The 19,698-nt window shown below is 35.9% G+C and overlaps 1 long non-coding RNA gene across 2 annotated transcripts in view; it reads left to right on the top strand.

The window, feature by feature from the left end:
- The first annotated feature begins 2,501 nt into the window (after positions 1–2,501).
- The window catches only part of LOC307183813, a 187,412-nt gene continuing 170,215 nt past the window's right edge, over positions 2,502–19,698 (top strand). For both annotated transcript variants that reach the window (XR_013827615.1, XR_013827616.1), the window contains exon 1: positions 2,502–2,597. This is a non-coding gene — a long non-coding RNA (uncharacterized lncRNA). The remainder of the gene's footprint in view (positions 2,598–19,698) is intronic.

The raw sequence follows: 19,698 nt of genomic DNA on the forward strand, positions 1-19,698 counted from the left end.
CTATAATCTCTGGAGATCATCGAAAAGTCTTTAGTCCTCAAAAACTTACAGCAACCAAATATCTTACCACCAACAACTATATATAAACTATGTATTCTAAAATGAAATGTCGTTTGTCCCAAGATTATAAATACATCTCCATTTGGAACAGAAATAAACGTAACATTTTAAAAGGAAAAGGTGAACTAGCAGAAGGCTTTGTCACAAAACAGTGAACTTCAGACTAAGCAGAGTTGCAAACAGGTAAAGATCAGACCTACTTCAATAATTTTCTCATTATCTTGATTAGAAATGTACATGGGACTCAGCCTTATATGGAAGAAACTAATTTTTAAAGACCATGTGTGTGCTTGAGATAAGTATTATCTTCTGTAAATGTTACAACAAAATAAGAAGATATTTTTATTGCCATTTTATAGATGATATAACTGAAGTTCAGTTAAGTGTCCTTTGCCCAAGGTCACACTGACAGTGTCAGGATCAGGGTCATCGTTCATACTCAGTGGATCTCATTCTAATGTCTTTTTCTATTTTCACAAAATCACACCTGCCAAAAAAATGTTTTCTGAATTAGAAGCACCTGATAACAATATTGAATACTTTCTCCTTAGGCTGTGAGCTGCCATCAGTCAGTAGAATCCCAACTCTCACCTTCCTAACCACCTGCTACTTCCCACAAAGGGAAAAATTCTGGTTAGGTATATTTTGGGGACAGGCCGGGGGATTACTGAATATGTGAAAATGAGAAACGCAAGAAATATGAGCAATACTGATAGGTCCTGCAGTTCTTTGGAAAGACCACAAAATATAACTGGGATTAAACTGGGAGCTAAAAGAAGATAACGATTTGGATAGGTAGAAAAATTCACATATTCAGGCTTAAAGCTTTTGTAAACTAGCCCAGTTGGGGCCTAGGACTTGTGTTGTGGTGAATTAATAAACATATTAAGTCAACATACATTATATCAACTATAAAATTGAGTTGTTGTTTATTTTTTAATCTACTGGGAAACAAGGAAGGTGCACCATTATGAGGCAAGTATCATTATTCAGGGATGACCAGGGCATGGATTAAGATACATGTGGAATAAATGAAAATGCAGTTTTGAAATAAGAAATTATAAGACACCATGACTTCCTGGATAGAGATGATAATGCACAGGATGATATTAGAGGTCAATCTGAATTTTCAAGTTTAAATAACTAAAGAAATATTGGTGCTACTGACTGATGTTGGGAAGTCTGGAATTAGCACTACTTGTAAAGAGAAGATGGATCCAATTCAATATTCATTTTTACAAAGAGAATTTAAATGAGAAAAATTGTTTGGCAACCCATGATATAATTATATATCATGGTATATAATGGTCAACTTCATGGTAAGAATAATAACATTAACAACAACAGCAAATTAATGGTGTAAAATAATTATAAAATAAGTATATGAAATACATTAAATTTCACTGCTATCATAGATTATGCACTCTAGAAAGTCAAGCATATGTTAATAGCTTAGGAGTACATCATAAATCCAAAAATCTGAATATTTTTTCTACTTGACAACTTTATATTTCTGTTTGCCTTTATATTTAAAAGATTTAAACTTTGTAACCAAATCCTATATAAACAATTGATATAGGAAATATTTTAAAATTCAAATATACTTTATACTTTTTTCTATAAAATGTATATAGAGCCAGTTTTATTGTATAAATATGTTATGTGGTTCTGAAAAATTGTTTACTTTGATAATAAAATAGTTCCCTTATAGATATTATGCTAATTTTTAAATAAAATTTACTTATTTCTTGATTAGTAGCTTTTATAATGTGTCTTTAATATCAGATCCTCTAGGAGTATAAATACTCAAAATTGGATGTACTAATAGAAAATACTACTATTCTATTTTATATCAGTATCCTGTTCTCCATTTTAGTAGCTTTAATCTCCTCTTTCTATATGTATTCTCGTCCATTTATTTTTAATTGGGTTGGTAATATTAATATTTGTTTTTAATATTTCTGTCTTTAAGAAGATATCTAAATAAAGATAATAAATTTTAGACCTTGTCCTAATGTTAGGCTTTATGGTCAAACATCTGCCACTGAAATAGAAAAATCAGAAAGGAGGAAATCATATTTTTACATAACTATATACAGGTCAGGGGAGGGGGAATCAAAAAAAAATTTTTTTAAGAGAGAAATGATTGTGATATTTCCAAAACAATGGTTACTCCCAGATTTATCTTCCTGACCATTGGTGTATGAGGGCCAACATACAACTGAGAAACTTGCACACATTTGGTCTTTGGCCATGTATGTCACTTATTTGTACCTGCAACTCAGACTGACTCTGAACGTTAGAATTAAACAATTCTGAAGTGACTCCAGTCTAGAGAAGCCCACAAACAGCAGTCGGAGGAGGTCACGGAGAGGATGTGACCTCCGGTTGACCCTCAAGCTAGATGCTCGCCTCCTCCATCTTGCGGATGTGCTTTTTGCCCAGTTTCCACAGTGGGAGCCACTTCAAGGAGGCAGCCCTGCCAGAGCACTGCGGTGCTGAGACCATCTGGACACAGTACACGTGACTCAAGGCAGGTAAGACCTCTCCGTAAACTCTGAGGATTCTGGCGGGCGGGGGGAGATTCACAAACCCGCCACCTGCCCGTCGGCGAGGCTTGCCTCCCCCTCCCTTGCTTCCGTCTCTCCCTGCCCTCTGGTGTATGGGGGCCCGCTTCAGATTTCATTCAGGAAACTTTGATGGTTTTGACCCCACCACAGCTAAGCTTTGGTAAGGTTAAATTCATAAATAGAATATGAAGGGGAGGTGAGCGCCCGGCCGCATCTCCCATCGGCGTCCGCGCTGGAGCCCGCCTGGCAGCCACACTTTTCCGCCTCGTTTGCTGCGCCAGCCCCGCGATTAAAACAAAAACAAAAACAAAACAAACAAAAAAAAGAATATGAAGGTAGTGGGCAAATAAACGTCATTTCCCTTCTTTAGTGACGTTACCTACTCAGCACTGAGATGGGAGGGCTAAACTAAAGTCCCAAGACTACTTTTTTTTTTTTTTTTTTTTTTTTTTTTTTTGCGATACGCAGGCCTCTCACTGTTGTGGCCTCTCCCGTTGCGGAGCACAGGCTCTGGACGCGCAGGCTCAGCGGCCATGGCTCACGGGCCCAGCCGCTCCGCAGCATGTGGGATCTTCCCGGACCCGTGTCCCCTACATCGGGAGGCGGACCCAAGACTGCTTTTGAAAATAATAAAATCTTGATATAGGGAGAAATGTATGTGTGCTTAATCATAAAACAGCAACAAAATCAAGACATAAAAATAAATCAACACATGATGCTTGTTGTACCATCATCTGATTCAGTCCTAGAGTGAACATACTGGATTTTTAGTTGAACAAGACAATATGCAAGGACTTCCCTGGCAATCCAGTGGTTGGGACTTCGCCCTCCAGCGCAGGGGGTGCGGGTTCAATCCCTGGTGGGGAGATAAGCTCCCACATGCCTCGTGGCCCAAAACCCCAAACATAAAAAACAGAAGCAATATTGTAACACATTCAATAAAGACTTTAACCCCCCCCCCACACACACACAATATGCAGACTTACTCTCCTTTGAGTTGTCTGGGGGTTTTACATGATAAATAGCCCATTTAGAGTCAGCATTATTTATCGAGGGCACCCAAGGAGAGGCATGGTTTCTGATAAGTGGTCGAGCAAATTTTATTCCATTTGCAATAAAAAGATGATTAGCGAAAACGTTTAGGGGATACTGGAAATCATTACATTACAAAATGACAAATTTTAGGATGTCAGTTTCTTTACTATTGTTTACCTCAGACCTGTAAGTCCTGGGTGATAATGACCTAAGTAGCGGCATGCATGTGTATAAACAAGAATGTTATTTCATATAGGCTCTATATGATTAAAGTGAGACATGACTGCCGAAAAGGCAGACAGTCTTAGGCGAAATGACGAGAAATATAGTCCAGACAAAAAGAAATAATACTTGTTCAGAAAGTTCCAGGACTGTAATGCAGAACTTGGAGAAAATTTAATTGAGTGAATAAGCCCTGTTAATTTACATATTTTCATACGCAATAAACATCTAAGGAGGTCTGCTTGGTTTCAAAGGGCAAAATGATGATACTCAGTGGCAGAAGTTACAGCTTAAAATCTATCTTCCAACACCTAGGATAGTGGAAAGATAAAGTCATCTGCATGAAAATACAAAAAGTTCCTCTGATACTAGAAATGCCCAGTCAATATGCATATATATGAAACTGAACAATTTCATATTTGCAGAATGGTAGAATGACAGGGAAGGTTAGAATACTTATGCTAAAATTGACATTATGAAAGAAAAATTTTCTTATTCTCTCTTATTGCTCTGTTATATATGGCATTGATATAAAGCATGTTTGATTTAAGAGGAGAAAAGAATAGTTTTCATACTAATATCAGATCAATAACATATATGCCAATGCCAGTTCTCATTTCCTTGACAGCTCCATTTTGAAAAAATACGATTCCTGGTATCCTTTACTTTTAGCACCTTTATTGAATTATAACTTATGGACCATAAAATCCACCCACTTTAAATGTACAATTCAATGAGTTGTAATAAATTTACACAGTTGTGCAACCATCACCACAGCACAATTTTAAAATATTCAGAGTTTCCCTGGTGGCGCTGTGGTTAAAAATCCACCTGTCAATGCAGGGGACACGGGTTCGAGCCCTGGTCTGGGAAGATCCCACATGCCCCAGAGCAACTAAATCCGAGAGCCACAACTACTGAGCCCGTGTACCACAACTACTGAAGCCCACGTGCCTAGAGCCCATGCTCCACAACAAGAGAAGCCTCCGCAATGAGAAGCCCGTGTACCTCAAGGAAAAGTAGCCCCCACTTGCCACAACTAGAGAAAGCCCACGCGCAGCAACGAAGACCCAATGCAGCCAAAAATAGATAAATTAAATAAATTTATAAAAAATAAAATAAAATATTCAGATCACCCATTGTGTTCCCTAGTGAGTCAGTCAATCCTCAGTCTTACCCCAACCCCAAGCAACTATTCATCTATCTCTATAGAATTGACTCATAAAATATGTGGTCTCTTGTTCTGGGGTCTTTTTGGTACACGGGCCTCTCACTGCTGTGGCCTCTCCTGCTGCGGAGCACAGGCTTCGGACGCGCAGGCTCAGCGGTCATGGCTCACGGGCCCAGCCACTCCGCGGCACGTGGGATCCTCCCAGACCGGGGCACAAACCCGCGTCCCCTGCATTGGCAGGTGGACTCTCAACCACCGCGCCACCAGGGAAGCCCTGTTCTGGGGCCTTTAAATTACCATAATATCTTGGTCTCAGCCATGTTGTAGCATTGGTAATCATTCCATTTATACTGCTGAATAGTATTCTGTTGTTTCTGTGTATCATATTCTGTTTATCCAGTCACCAGTTGATAAACGTTTGGATATTTTCCACTTTCTGCTATTATAAATTTTGCTGCTGAGTCGAGTACAAGTCTTTCTGTGGACATATGTTTTCATTCTCTTGGAAAGATTCTGAGGAATGGAATCACTTTTTCATATGTTACACTTATTCATTTTGTTAAAATAAACTGCCATACTGCTTTTCAAAATGACTGTACTAGTTTACACTCCCACCAGCAATGTAAGAGTTTCCAGTTTGCCATATACTTGTCAACTGTTTGTATTGTCTATCTTTTTTATTACAACAATTCTAGTAGGGAGAAGTGGTATCTTATTGTGGTTTTAATTTGAATTGCTCTAATGATTAATAATTTTGAGCATGATCATCTTTTCAAGTGATTATTAACCATTTATATAGCTTTTCTGGTGAAATGTCTGTTCTAATTTTTGCTCATTTTTATTTGGGGTTTGTCTTCTGATCATTGTAAAATTTCTCTACATGTTTTGAAAATTAAGCAAAATACGATTTGCAAACATTTTCTCTGAAATTTTAATTTCTTAATGGTGCGTTTTGAAGTGCAAAAGTTGTGTTTCTTTTTTAATTTTGAAAAATTCCATATTATTACTATTTTTAATGTGGTTTGTGCTTTGGGGACTGTATCTCAGAACTTTTTCCTAACCCGAGGTCACACAGATTTTTCTCCTATATTTTCTTCTAAAAGTTTTATTGTTTTAGATATTATACTTTGGAGTATGATTCATTTTGAATTTAAAAATTTGTATGATATAAGTGCTAAATTCATCTTTTTGAATGAGGATATCCAATTTTCGCAGTATCATTTGTTGAAAAAAAGCCATCCTTTTCTCATTGAATTGTCTTTGCCTCCTTGGAAAATCAGTTGAAGTAGAAGATGACAAATTCTACACACTATGAATGTCTTAGAAGCATTTTTAAAAATATAAGCCATATTTTTCAGGAAACAAAGAAAATTAATTAATCAGCAATATTATCTCTTTCATAGTCACAGTTCCTCTAATAGCACAGTTGCATAGGATTAATCTAAAAGCCTTCCTAATCAAAATTTCGTATTTAGTTGCTTGACATTGTTTGGTGATGAGAGCAGAGAAATTTATTTGAAAAGTAATTTTTCAACAAGTCTTGATCTTTTTAATGTCCTTTTTGAATAAACTTAGTTTGAAGTTTTCCTGTTTCATTTTCTTTTCATTTTCTTTTGCTATTTTAGTGTTTAGAAATACAGTATACTTTGATTTATTTTTTTTATAAATGTATTTATTTTTGGCTGCATTAGGTCTTCGTTGCTCTGCGTGGGCTTTCTCTAGTTGTGGCAAGTGGGGGCTCCTCTTTGTTGTAGTGCGCGGGCTTCTCATTGCGGTGACTTCTTTTGTTGCGGAGCATCGGCTCTAGGCGCACAGGCTTCAGTAGTTGTGACTTGCGGGCTCTAGAGCACAGGCTCAGTAGTTGTGGCGCACGGGCTTAGTTGCTCCGCGGCATGTGGGATCTTCCCGGACCAGGGCTTGAACCCGTGTCCCCTGCATTGACAGGCGGATTTTTAACCACTGTGCCACCAGGGAAGTCCCAGTATACTATTATTAAAATGTCTGAATTCTTACTATATTTCACTACATTTCCTCCCTGCACTTACCATTTAGTAGGTTAATTATGTGTTGACACAGTTTGTGATAAGAGCTGTAGTCCATATGGTAATAGGAAGGTAGGGTATACTGGAGAGTGCTTTTCAGAATATTTTTGCTAAGAGCTGCTACTTATGGTTTCCAAGTGAGAGATAGTACCCAACTTAAGATATTCCTCAGGGAATGGACGGTGATCTTCAGTATTACAAGTGAGAAAGCTGACTCTGAACTAGTGTTATAGCAGCTTAATGGTTCCCAGTGGGAGATAGTTACAGGATTTATTTCTTACATCCTGATTTGGGAAAAGTCATGCTTGCACCCATGCCATGTATAAAGAACTTATTCAGAATAAGCCATTCGCTGATATAGAGAGTAAATTGAATGCTATACATAAAGTCTAAAGGGAAAAGTAAAAAATAAGTTGCATCGACTGAAATCTTAGTGTTCTAAGCACAAGGGAAGTAAAAATTTATATGGCAAATCAAATGCTAGGACTAAATCGGTAAAGAAGCCAAATAAAGCTATAGGAAACCAGAAAATAAAACTAAAGAAAAAAAAAGAAGGAAGGAAGGAAAGGAGGGAGGGAGGGAGGGAGGGAGGAAGGGGGAATATTTGGCAATGATATGGATTTTAAACCTGCAATAATCACGGTTGCCATTTTGTTCACATCTTTATCTACTCCTTCAGTGGTCCCCATCGCTCTGATTCTTGTCTTGGACATGTGACAAGGTATATCCAATGGTCAGTAGCAAATATGACACAAGTAACTGCTGAAAACGTACTTGAACACTGGCACGTGCCCACCTGCTGCTCTTGGTGGGGAGAGCGTTCTGCCAATTCTTCCATGTGAAATTATATAAATATATAATTTTTTGGTGAATGGAGACCACATGGAGAAGACATATGCCATCTCAGCTGAGTCATCATAGACCAGCCATCCACAGCAGACCACAGACTTATAAGCAACCCTGACTACAATCAGCTGAGTCTAGCCCAGACTAGAGCAACCAAGAGCCCCTAACTTAACCCAAGAATACAATTCTACCAACAGAATCATGACCTAGATAGACGGTTGTTGCTTTAAACCACTTGCATAATTAAGTCACAAAGATTTGTTATGCAGCAAATGATAACATGAGTTTCTAATTTTTGGTCAATACGATAGGATCTTTGTAGGCATTATTAAAGCAGACCTTTAGTAACATACATTATTTTGAGAAATTGTCATGTTTAATTTTATCAATGTAGTTGGTAACTTGATTGATGATTTTAATATTGACTGTGTAGTGACAACATGGTAAGAGCAAAAGATACCATTTTTTCTTTTAGAACATTTTCAACTCCTGTATACATAGAACCAATGATAATTCCATAATAATAACAAAAAAACCATAAGATTTCATGCATAAACAAAACTGGATTGAAGAAAAATCCCCATTTGCAGGTTTTAAATGCATGACCAAAACCAATAATGGTTGTAACTATATACCACACTGTTCTTTTTGGTTGTTTTCAATATCAACTTAATTATATTCAGCCTGAAAATATATCATTATCATTTTTGTTTAATCATATACAAATGCACATGTAGGAAGAGGAAATTATTACTTGAATCTCCAACCACTTATTAGAATGATATTGAATGGGAAAAGTGTGCATTTACAAAGTTAGAGGGAGTGGTAAAAAATGAAAGTATGTATTTGGTGTACCAGTTATTTCAGATGTGCAGAATGGCATCACAACAAATCATCTCTCTATGTATTATGAAATAGCAGCTATATTTTTCTCAAGTCTGATCACGTTCAGTTTACATTTGTACTTTGACAATAAATCACCTTCTTTAGAATGTACCTTTTCCTTTCTTTTTCCCACACTATTTACATTCATTCAGGAGTACCTCCTGGAAAATCATTTCTAATCTCTTGAATTTTAGTATAGATTGTATTAATCAGCTATTAGCTATCTGAAAATACTTGTGGAATAGAATAATTTAGGAAAATATAGTGAAAGAGACATAGGAAAAGAGAACAGGAAAAGAACAGAGACTGAAAATAAAAAGACATTTATTTTGGTAACATTTTAATAAGAAATGCAACTGATTACTAACTAAATATCCATTCTTGACTATCGAACAATAAAAGTACAATGAGCAGAAAGATGGGGAGATATGGAGAAGAAAGTTTCTGGAAGTGTGTAATTCAACATAGGTATTCATTTGTTTTGTTTGTTTGCTTGTATGTTTTGAACAGGTAATATAAGTATATAGTGCATTATTGAAAAATGTGCAAAATTGTATGCAGGGAAGGACATTCTCCTCCAACTCTGAATCCTAATATTCAAGATTCTCTCCCAAAAGACAACCAGTGTCACTGTCTTTGATATTGTTTTTTATAGAGATGTCTGAGTTCTTATAGTTCAGATTTTCTCATCTATCAAAAGGATAGTTTTTGGTGCAAAAGAAGCCAAATTTATGTTTTTTTCAGTAGTATTTTTTTTTCTTTTTTTTTTGAGGTACGTGGGCCTCTCACTGTTGTGGTCTCTCCTGTTGCAGAGCACGGGCTCCGGACGCGCAGGCTCAGCAGCCATGGCTCACGGGCCCAGCCGATGTGGGATTTTCCTGGACCGGGGCACGAACCCGTGTCCCCTGCATCGGCAGGCGGACTCTCAACCACTGTGCCACCAGGGAAGCCCTTCAGTAGTATTTTGATGGAACAAAAACCATAGGAGTTCTATGTTTTTGATCTAATAGTAAAGTGAAAAAATGAGCTTCTCTAACGTCTTCAATATTTATAAAATCCATATAGCAAGTGTTGCAGAGCCCTAACAAGGAACCTGTATCTCTCAGGTCATTTAATTTTTGACCTCAGGAACTAAGAGAAACCTAGAAGCTTTCAAAATAAGTTTTCCTATGAAGTCAGTTGCAAGACCTTTGGTTCATGTGAATTACTTTGAATAGTTTCTTTTGATTTTGAAGAACAAACATAAAATATTCCATGAATTATATCTTACAGTAAAGCCATTTTCATTTAACTTTTACGGAGGTTCAGTTTTTAATTATTGATAAGCAAATTGTTTCAAATCATTATTTCCTCAGATGTTAGATGCTTATACCTACCTGCCCACTGCCATATGATATGTAGTACTTCCTATGGGCGGAGTCTACCTTGCCATACCGTTGATATCAGTCTTGGTCAAGTGACTCTTTTTATTCAGTGGGATATGAGTAGAAATTATGTGTGCTGCGTCCAAGTTGGAGCTTTAAGGGCCATCACATGTTTTTGCCCTTGGTTTCCCCCTCAGGAGAATCACACCACAAGATCCATATAGGGACTGTTTATTCAGTCTAGTTTCTGGTTTGTAGATACATAACAGAATTATAACCCACTCAGAGGCAACAATAAAACCTAAATATAAGCCACTGAAATGTTGGGACTGCTTGTTAGCACAGCAAAATATGGCAAAAAAGCTGACCGATGAAAAATATTCCAAAAAAAGATGTGATTTCTAGAAAAGTGCCTTTGCATATTTTAAATGATATTCATTTTATGGGTTAATATGTATCAGTTAGGATTTTTTGTAAATATAACATTGTTCAGTATAAACAAATCATAAGCCTGAAATCTATTTCACCTTATTTTCACTGTCTACTCTGTGCCAGAAATTGTGATAAGCCCTGAGGATATAAAGGTGAACACAGTTCCTTCACAAAGCTTGAACTGATTTCTTTTTCAGTCAATAAATAAGTATTGAACATCCTGAATATCTGTTCTATGTTGTTAGTTGGCCTGTGATAGGCAGTGTCTTACAGGACACTCTGAGACTCATAGCAATTTCTCCCTTGGGCTTGTGCTCACCATTTGTATTCTGTCTTAGGAAATAATTGCAACAACCTATTAATGCAACTTATGAATATGATTTCTGTTCCTTATGGCTGAAGCCGTTTCTGCATTAAAAACTGAAATTACAATTAAATATTACAGCTACTTATAAGGATTATGGCATATATTTGGCAGGAATAAACATAAGAAAGTGGGTTATTAGCAATCAGGGCGCCCTTTAGACATATTTGACAACTGTGTCAGTGACCCTTTTGGTAATGAATGCTGTAGTGCATCATTGAGATACTCATGTCCCCTCAAGTCCCTGAGATGCTCATGAAACACTTACTCCTCCAGTGACTGGAAGTATTGTTAGTCAACAGATATCAGCTGAACTTTTTCTCTGGGAGACACCCTGAGCAGAAGTGAGCTGTCTAGCACAATGGACAGCCCACACCTAATGACTGGTTATTGGACGGGTAGAAAAGCCTGACTTACTTGCCTCACTTGGTTTATTTCTGAAGAACAACTATAGCTCCAGAGTTCTTCATGTGCTCAGCTCAGACCTTTGGAAAATTTTTTTTTGCAAATACACTTCTCCCTCTGCCCAGTCCTACCTTATTTGATCCCCAAGAGATTCTGAACTTGAGATGACTTTCCAGTAAACTTCTTCAGGCAAGTAAATTTATGTATTAGGTGAGGGGGGTATGCAGTTGCCATTCTCAGATTTGACAGATTTGAGCAGGTAGAAGATATTGACGTACTGTCTCCCTCCTGAGTTTTATATGATGTCATTCCTAACCCCTATCAGTTGGTATAACCCTACAGCCTTGAGACAATGGCTCACACCACACATTCTACCAAGGCCTATAACACAATTTTATGGGCATTTTTCAGTGATCCCTGACAACTAGGATTTTGGAGTGGGGAAGTTATATTTGAATGCCTGTTGTTTTATGGGATTTCTTCACCTTGCTTGTTTACTTTAACCTTAAATTATTTAAGGTAAGTTAACATACTGTGGAAAAGAAACTCAAATGCTTCAAGCACAAAAGAAGGTTATTTCTTCTTTGCAGTCTTCAACATGTGGCTTCCCATGATCCCACAGGCATCACCAGATGAATGAAAGAGCATGGCGGAGAATGCTGGGAGTTTTTCATGCCTCAAGTGGGCAGTTGGACTACATAACCTCTGTTTAATGCCATAGGATAAAATTTAGTTACATGGTCACACCTAATTGCAAGGAAGGCTGAGTCTGTGTCCAGGGAGAAAGGAGAGAATGAATCTTGGTGGACAACTACTATCCAGGCCATACAACACTACCTGATGACACTGAATTTGTTAATGAGTAGTTTAACAATCTAAAAACACCTTGAGTAGTAAACACAAAGAAGATTTCAAATTGGAACAGGGTCAAATGATGCTAACCAATGCATTTTTAGTGTCTGTTCTCATAGTGCTGGAATACCATGTGCTAATATATTTCAGATATTCCTGGCAAAATGAACACTTATCAAGGGATAACTTCAAGTCTATTTTTTTCTAACGGACTAGAACCTTGAAGTATTACTGTCCCTCTTCTCTCAATATATCACTAAAACAAGTATGTGATCTTAAAATTCTAGGCAATTTACCATTTCTGTTGAATGGCACAATTACCATTTCTGTACTCTTTATTGAAGAGTACAAGAAAGCCTCATAGAGCTTGAAATTACTTTCCTTTGGGGATTATCGAATGTATGTACTCATAGGGCACGTGGGGTGATCTGCCATTGTGGTATGGCTGAGAGATCCAGAAGATTTGTTATGAAGTGGAGGAAGAGACTGGATCTCACAGTAAGACTAAAAAGACGGTGACCATTTCAAACAATGCATCAGGAGTTTAGAGAAGCAAAATACACTTTATATTTTCTTTTTATAGTAGAAGCATATAAAATAAATGTTTTCATCGTAACCATTTCTAAATGTACAGTTCAGTAGTGTTAAGTGCTCAGCCAATCTCCATAACTTTTTCATCTTGCAAAACTGAAATTCTATACCATCAAACAAGAAATTCCCATTTCTCCCATCCCCCAGCCCCTGGTAACCACCATTCTACTTTCTGCTTACATGAATTTGACTACTCTAGAATCTTCATATAAGTGGAATAATAGAGTATTTGTCTTTTGGGACTGGCTTATTACACTTAAAAAATTATTTATGAAGTAGACATTTTCTGGTAGATTTTATTCACAAAGAAAGTAGACAACCAGACATTTTAAAAACTAATGTGCAAGGAAGATAGAGAGGGAAGAAAGTAGAAAAGATCAGAAAGTTGTTCTTCAATGTAAATGTTCCATTTGTCCTACCACCAAAAAGCCCTAGACTTGGAAGTTTCTCTGAATAGAGTGAGGGATGGTACCCAGTGATAGTGTGGACTATGGTTTAGCAAATATTCATTCCCCTCCACCTTTTGTTGTGTATAGTATTTATTTCCAGGCTCCATGGATGGTTTGGCCATGTGACTGGCTTTGGCCAATGGGATGTTAGCAAAGCTGATGTAATCAGAGGCTTGCAATGTGCTTGTGCAATGGAGCTTGTCTTCCTGTATTTCTACCAGTGTCTGGAGAAGAACACACTCTGAGAGTGACAAGAACTTTACTTGAGCCCTGTCAAGGCTCCATCCTTGACCCAACTTTAATCAGCCTTCTCTAAGCCCTCCTTTCAATAGACCGTCTCCTTCTCCTTGTCTGTCCTTGTCCTGCTGAGCCTGGCTTTATTAAAGAATCAGTCTAAGGCAGTTGATCAAGAATCCCATCACCTTTGATACTCAGTCATGCTCTTCTTCCCCCACCCTTGATATATAATGAAGTTCCTCTCCTCCCTCACCCTTGATACTTAACCAAGTTTCTCTTAGTATCTTTCCATCCATCAACTCCTCACCCTGACTGTTGGCTATAAACCACCAGTTGTCCTCGTATATTCAGAGTTGAGTTCAATCTCTCCCCTAGTACAGTGGTGTCGAATCTTCCTTGACTGCTTCACTAGTCTGACGTGATTTTTCTATTACAGTAGCCCACTGACTATAGGTAAAACATAAGAGTAGAGCCTTCCCACCCAAACCACAGGACTCTAGCTTGAAATTGAGCCCCCTGCTGACTTGCAGACCTTAGCCTGAAGCTGAGATGCTCCATCTTACCCACAAATCTGTGAGTGTGAAAAAAAAAACAACATATTTGTTAAATGCTGCTGAGCTTTAGGGGGATTGTTGCCCAGCAGAGACTGACAGACTTCTGATATATTGATAAGAATATGAAAGAACATTTTTGCTTCTCGAACAAAATGAAATTGAAGAAAAAATCATACTGGGGATTTCCCTACGAGATGATATTACAAGGAATACTCATCATAGTTACGTTAAGATATAGGTGGATGTCAAAAATAAATAATGTTTCTGAGTAATATTTGTTTAATGAGAATTACTAGGGGATTTTTGTCTCAAATCCTGAATTCTCAAAAATTTTGGGTTTTTAAATAGATACTTCATGAGATAAGGGTCTTTTGATACATCATGAATTTGGACATTTTAGTAGATATTCAATGAAAAATGGTACTTCTGAATTGTCGTAAGTGAAATGTACAATCTATTTGAATTTTATTTTGATAAGAGTATAATCAATCAGATTACAAACTAACTAATCTTGAGTATATATCCTAAACATTTGTGATCTCAGTTTTTTCATTGGGAAGAAAAGGGAAATATTATTTCATAACCCTTTTCAGGTCAATTAAACCATGATTTTTAGTATTTGTTGTGAGTACTTACTGAGCATATATAATCATAGATTCTACATGGATATAATTATATATAATCTCTGATCCTAAAGAGTTACAGTATGATTTGGGAAAAACAAAAAAAAGTCTATACACAGGATAATAAATATGTGTTCAATTTTATGGAATGGAAAATACTGTATATACACAACAGATATATATATATATCTGTTGTATCCTGAGAAAGGAAAAATACATGTAGGTTACAATAGAAGAGTAATCACAATTACAAAAATTGTCTGCATTCATTTTAGGAAGATAAAATAAGAATGGCTACTGGTTGAATATTGCTCCCTTGGTTGGCAGGCAAATTTCTCTACATTCACTTGGGGTTGGTATTATACCTGGAATTTTAATACATCACAGTCAAACTGCCCTACTGATATTTCTGTTTCATGAAGTGTCCTTATTAAGAACCCTGCTTCTTGCAGTTACAGATCAAAAGAAAGGTAAATTCAATTTCTGTATTGGAAGAACAAGGCTATTATCTTTTCTTCTAAAAGCTGTTAGGATAGCATACTGCTCAATACATCTAAAATAATGGGTTTCTCATTTTTCTATGATTTTTTATATCATTAATTGTGAACCATTTTCCTATTGTGGTTCTTGTTGAGGGGATGGAAAAACCATTGATTGGTACTAACATTGAGAATATATTTTTATTTATAGTGTGTATGATGGAAAGGAAGCTTCTATTTTTTCTGTCAGGACTTAGCACAAAATCTATACTTGGAAATTAATGTAGGATACAGATACATGTTCACCAAAAAATAAATAATAGGAAATAACTTTCTGTCCATAATTTTTGTGTATTTATTTAATGGCTAAAATTTCCTTAAATATCTAATTTTAGTGTTCATTTTGGATCAGTCTTACCATATCATCCAAAGTATTTTTTCCCGTATGTTAGAGGTTTAGAACTAAACTTTGTATTATCTTAAATGTTTATTGTAGAATTTAGAGGAAATCATGTCCCTCGTTCACAGTATGAGGCTCAGGATACAAACATGAACAGACGGCTTTTAAACCCAGTGAGGTTCTCATTAGTTACCTATTTTATACAAAGTAGTGTATACATGTCAGTCCTAATCTCCCAGTTGTACTCAGTGCCCTGTGGTGACCTAAATGGGAAGAAAATCCAAAAGAAGAGGGGATATATGTATACGTGTAGCTGATTCACTTTGCTGTACAGCAGAAACTAACACAACATTGTAAAGCAACTATACTCCAATAAAAATTAATTAAAAAATAAATAAATTTTTAAATGATAAAAAAAACGCAGTACGGGTACTAACATGTTCAATGTTTCAGATGCATGTAGGAGACTAACACCTAGATCAAATTTGTTTTCATCTACATGTTAATTAGCTGACACCAATTAGACTAAGGGTATTACATAAATTAATATTTTCTTGGTATTTTTTGAGAGATATTCCCAAATTTGAACACTTGACAATCAAACATTCTTTCCTGATCCTATGCCTTTTAAGTAGTTTATGTTATGTTAGCAATTCTTATGTTATGTTAGCAATTCTCTCTCTAAGCCTTAAATCCCTTTGGCCTATCCTGTTCTTTTTAAGGACTTATTTCTTTCTCCAGATTTTATTGCTTTCATTATTAACCTAAAATTTACCACTCTCTCAAATCCTAGGAGGGCTATTTCCCTGCTATCTTTCTTCCTTGTTATAGACATTGTCTTATATTTTTTAATTATACAAATAAAACATGAATCCATAGCCTTAAAAAATTACAGCCAATTCTGTTTATTTAACTCCCAAATCTCATTAACTTCATTAATCAGAAACTATCAATTTTCTGATCATTTTAATATGGGTCTATTTTTTCCAATATGGTCTTATAAAAAATACAGTTCTGACTTCTTCATTAGTTTTCCTTAAATGGTGTCATAATGTACATATTTTTCTGCAATGCACTATCTCACTTTTAATATATTTTGGAGTCCTAACTTGGCAGTACTAGTAGGATATCTGTGGAAATATTTCTCTAAGATATAAAGTAGGAAGTGGTCTTTTAATCAAGTGCATTTTATGTATGAATAAATACAGTGAAGTTGCCCTCCCCTGTGGCTAATAAATGTAAACTGCCACAAGTTCTTTTGGAGAATACTCACTTTCCCACCACATTGTTAATATTTGATATTATCAAGCATTATAATTGCTCTCATCTGATGTTGGAATAATGACATTTGTATTGTTTTTATTGGCCTTTTCCTATTTTTCAGAGCCTGACCTGAACACATTTCCTTTTGTTTATGTTTTATTTTATTTCTTCTTTGTGACTTGCTTGCTCATGTCTTTGTCCTATTTTTCTTCCTGGTTTGTTGTTTATGTATATATTTTACTTACAAATATACTCATTCTTAAACTACTTTACAGAATGCATTTATTTTCTCCTGGTTATATTACTTTGTGAATTTTGTGGGTTTTAAAAATTCTGAAGTTGTAAAATTTATTCATCTATTCATTTAATAATTTTGTTCACAAATGGACTACTTAAATATGTGTGTGTGTGTGCACATGTGTGTATTTCATCATTTCCTTTCTCTCTCTCTCTATATATATATATATGTACTTGGAAGGTTTCTGGTATTTACAGACACATAAGTATATTGATGTAACAATACTATATTGTTTTCATATGTGTTAATATCTGAAACAGAAGTATATTCTTATATGACCTTATTTTACATAATTTTATAGCAATCATTTTACATTTATTATTTCATATACATTTTGGAATCATTTCATAAAAGAACCTGTTTATTGGGTTTGCATCAAATTGATAGACTATTTGGAGGTTATTAATATATTTTGTGTGTGTATTTTTTAATGTATTAATAAGATAGCTCTTTTTGCAGGGGATTTCTTTCTCTTTTTTTGGCCACACCTCACGGCATGTGGGATCTTAGTTCCACAACCCCAGGGATTGAATCGCGCCCCCTGCATTGGAAGCACGGAGTCTTAACCACTTGACCGCCAGGGAAGTCCATGCAGGGGATTTTTTAAACCCTTCAGTAGCATTTCATTCTTTAAAATTTTAATATTTCTTTCAATATTTGCAACTAAGTACTTAATACATCATCTGCTGTAAATAAAATTGATTTTTCTATTTGCTTATTTAATTGCTTAGTGTGATATATAAAAATAACTTTGGTTCTTGTAGATTAATTTATATTACAAAATTTATTCATTGGTTATCTTGGAATTTAGATGATTTAGTTTATAAATTTAGTAGATGTATAATTTAGTATAATTTAGTAGATGATTTTATAGTCTGCCAATATTAACATTTTGGCCTTATAATTTACCTCTTTTTTATTCTTTTTATTCTTATTGCATTGGCTAGGCTATAAGTAGATATTAAATATTGTTGAAAATTTAATGGAAAAGCTTGTAATATTTCATGAATAGATATCATGTGTTACAGTTTTCTCATGAATATATAGATTATCACTTTTGATAAATATCCTTATACTTTTGTTTTTCTAATAGTCATTTGTTTGATTGCTTGTTAGGATATATAATAAATACTGTATGTCAAATGTTATTTTTGACATTAATTGCGATGATAACACTGTTTTTCTCTTTTAATCAAAATGAACTGCATCATGCTTGCTGATGTGGGACCACCTTGACTTCCTCAGTGAAACCTGATATGAAGTACTTGTTTTCAGGATTTCTGTCTTATGTTTTCGCTATTTATTATTTGGAATATCAAATTTTTGATTTCAGTATCTAAATACATATGTGATTGTGATAGATATGGATATTCAACATTCAAATTTCCTTCTCTTTAATCTGATACTGGGAGTGATAAGAATAGTCTTCAGGATCAGCTTAGCTACAGTTAAGGACAGAACCCTTCTGGGCATGATGATTGATGCCTATCCAGTGACTCATAGTGGTGGAAGTATGAAGGCCAGGCTATTTTGGACCAATATGGGACAGCTCAGTCAAGCCATTTTGGCTCCAGAGTGCCCTCTTGGGTTCATCTGAGCCTGCTATTCAGGCATACTCCACAGCTGAACGTTTGCCTTTGCAAATTCTACTTCTATCCCATTTCTTCCAAGGGTGTTGATTTCAAGACCACTTCCTAATAAACATTCTACACAGTAATCTCCAACTCAGAAAATCCAACCTGTGAGAGATGGCGTCAGAAGTTGTTTGAGAAATAATTGATAAGATAATGTTTGGGACCTGGGTCACCCACTATCAAGGTGGAAGTGGGTACCCCATCATTGCTGGTAAATGGAGAACAGATGGTGGTTCACTTCCACTGGTCAGTAATTGGATGGTAAAGCTTGGGGAGAAATACATTAATTGGAGTGTTGTACCACAAATATGATTTATATGTCTTTATATCAACTATAAATACAATGGCATTGGATGGACATGGATACAGTGAATAAATACTAGAAAAGAAAGACAAAAACAAACAAAAAAACACACCCAAATCATGGAAGGCTTAGTTAAGTAGTTAACAAGCAATTTTACCCCAATTATGAAAGTCAAAATGTCTCCTTAGTACAAATGGTCTCTAACCTCCTACCCTTCTACAGTGAGAAGGCAGAGAAATTGAGGATTAGGTTCAAGATTTATTTTCAATTTAAACTGCAGGCCAAGGCTAGCAAGTGGTTTTGCCAAAGTCAGCAACCTGTCTATGTAAGAATGGGACTCTGACATATGAGATGTCTATATCAAGGTTGACACCCTGAAAAATCTTGGCTTTGCAGGAACAGAGACAAATACTGAGCCCTGAAATGGCAAGATTGCTTGAGAAAACCAATTGGCTATAGGTTGGCGAATTGAGTATATTGTAAGCCCCTTTCACCTTGGAAGGACCATTGCTTTATTCTTACGGGAATTGACAGCTTTTCCATGTATGGCTTTGTCTTTCCTGCCTCCAGGGTCCCAGCTGGCATCACTATTTGAGGGTATGTAAAGTGTTTATTTCA

This window comes from Stenella coeruleoalba, assembly GCF_951394435.1.
Source record: "Stenella coeruleoalba genome assembly, chromosome: 3".
Classification (NCBI taxonomy): Eukaryota; Metazoa; Chordata; class Mammalia; order Artiodactyla; family Delphinidae; genus Stenella; species Stenella coeruleoalba.